Source organism: Triticum dicoccoides, chromosome 2B (genome assembly GCF_002162155.2).
Source record: "Triticum dicoccoides isolate Atlit2015 ecotype Zavitan chromosome 2B, WEW_v2.0, whole genome shotgun sequence".
Classification (NCBI taxonomy): Eukaryota; Viridiplantae; Streptophyta; class Magnoliopsida; order Poales; family Poaceae; genus Triticum; species Triticum dicoccoides.
Window position 1 is genome coordinate 553,358,266 of NC_041383.1, and position 2,772 is coordinate 553,361,037.

The following is a 2,772-nucleotide window of genomic DNA, read 5'->3' on the forward strand; positions in this document are numbered from 1 at the left end:
GCCGCGGAGACCACCGGAGGGGAGCTGAGGACAAACCGCAGCTCTTGGCGGAGTCCGTTGAGGTCGGGGTGGCCGGAGTTGGCGCCGGCGACGACTTTGGCGGCCACCGGGGCTCGGTCAGAGGTGAACTTGGCGCTAGAGGGGTCGGTGAGGCTCGTGGAGTAGCTAGCTAGGTGTTGCGGGACTTGGTGAGTAAGATGGACACCATCTTGTGGCCGGAGTGTGGCCGGAAGCACGTCGGCGACGAGGTCCGCGGCGGTGCGGGCGTGTGATCCTCGTGCGGTGGCTACACGGCTCAGGAATGAGAGAGAGAGGGTCGGAGGAGTAGCTAGGCTCACAGCGCTCCCGTAGAGGCCACCGGTGAGGTCGGGGACGAGCTGAGGCGGCGACGGCGTTGAAGGGGATCTCCGGCGACGGTGAGCTCGGGCGAGGTCGGTGCGGTGGTCTCGGGCCGCACGAGCACACGGGGCTCGGCTGCTCGATGAAGTAGACAGCGGCGGAGCTCCTGGACACGGTGGCACGGCGTGGGGTGGACGGAGGGCGTGGCTACGGCGTGGGGGTGGCGGCGATGGCGTCGGCCATGGCTGGGGCGTGCGAGGGGGAGGAGCTGGAGAGGAGAGGGGGTGTCTGGGGGGTTCGGGGGAGAGAGGGAGGCCGATCCACGGCGTTAGCCGGGCGAGGGAGGCGGCGAGGCGGCGAGCAGCTGCGTGGCGAGCTGCGGTGCCGCCGCCGAGCACCTTGGCTGCCTGCCTGGCGAGCCAAGCAGCTCGCTGGAGCGGTGGCCGGGCTGGGCCGGCCAGGTGGGCTGGCTGGTGGGCCTGCGGTGGCGCCAGGTAAGTTTCCCCTTTTTTTTCTGTTTCTGTTTCTTTTTTTAATATATCTGCAACTTTGTTGAATTTAATAAAATACCTAGGCAACTTCAAAAATCACCAAATTACTCCTGGTCCATAGTTGGATTATTTCCAACATGAAACATTTTAGTTTGGAGATTTGAGCATTTAAATATTTTATATAATTGTAAATGCCCAAATTCAAATATTTATGATTTAATTCAAAAACCCTAAGATGGCCTAGGAAAATGTGCACCACTTTTGGCAGAGGTTCTGAACCAAGACAAAAATGATGGGCATTTTAGAAGGGCATTTCAGGTTCATTGAAAAAGTTTTTAGTAAACCCTAGTTGGTTTCAGAGGGGACTGGGGGTTCTGTCATCCCCATTTCAAGTTTCTGATGAAAAGGAAACATGATGCAACACTCTAATGCATGGCTAACTAGGATGTGATAGTTTCATCCTCCTTTATCGGCAAGTAATTGTTTCTTTTTTTGCCTCTGTTAAAATAGGGGTATCGATTCAACTTGTTGCTATTGCGACATTTTGCTTCGCTACTCGAAACACTTATGTTTTAGGAGTGTTTTGTGCAGTTGAACTTGAATGTCACACCGGTGACTTTGCTTAATTTTGGTGGAACTGCACAAAAGGAGATCGAGATTTGTTTCCAGTCTTCGTGGCGAGTTGTTTCAAATCTTGGTCTCAACCACATGATGTGCAGTGTGCTTTGAGATGTTGTGCTACTTGTTTTGGTACTGTTTTAAATAAATGTTGAATTGGAGCTATTGTATTGCTGTCTTTTCCCATTAAGTAGTGAAAAAAATGGGACCAACCCAGACATGATGCTTGTTGCTTTGTTACAACAAATTCAGCATCACCCCCTTTATAAGCCAGTAATTGATGCCACTCTCAGAATTAACTACTGAATCTTATTTCAAAACTGCAACACTTGTTAGGGATTGGCGGGATTGCCATTTTTGTGGCCGCATGTTTCATCCTCCTTTATTAGCCAGTAATTGATTCCTTTTTTGCCACTGTTTAAACATGGATATCTATTCAACTTGTTGCTATTGCGACATTTTGCTTCACTATGCGAAACACTTTGCTTGATTTCAGTGCAACTGCACAAAACGAGATTGGATTTCCTATTCGCGTTGGCAGATTCGTATGTGATCTTGTGTGCGTCATGACAGGTTGGTACTTGCCGTCATCCACATGATCGTGCAGTGTGTTTTGAGATGTTGTGCTACTTGTATTGGTACTGTTTTAAATAAATTTTGAATTGAAGCTATTGTATTGCTGTCTTTTCCCATTAAGTAGTGAACAAAAATGGTACCAACCCAGACATTATGCTTGTTGCTTTGTTACAACAAACTCTGCATCACCCCCTTTATAAGTAGATGGAAGCGCATACTGTTGTTGCACCCACTCTCCCCTGGAACTGTTTATGCTTTTCATTAATCTAATGCCGCTGATAAAGTTAAGCAATGCCACTCTCAGAATTAATTAACTACTGAATCTTAGTTCAAAACTGCAACACTTGTTAGGAATGGTACTATCCTTCTTTGTAGTTCTTTCTACATGTTTAACCAAGGTATTATTAAGATAATGTCTCTGTTAAAATGAATCCGTTGCATTGTTTTAGGAATGGTACTATTCTGCTTTGTCGTTCTTTATACATGTTGAAACAAGGCATTGTTAAGATAATGTCTTGGTCAATATGAATGAATCACACTGATGGAGAATTGCTACTCTCCTGCTTTGTTTCCCATTAAGATAAAGTAGATCAGTAGATGCTTTTCTTCTGGGAGTACAAGTCATCAACCGTTATTTCTCAGTAATTGTTTCCCTTATACCTATTGTTGCTTACAGGGATATCAAAATTAAAGCTCGGTTTTATTCCGACTTCGATTTTAGTTGAACTGCACAAAAGGAGCCAATGTG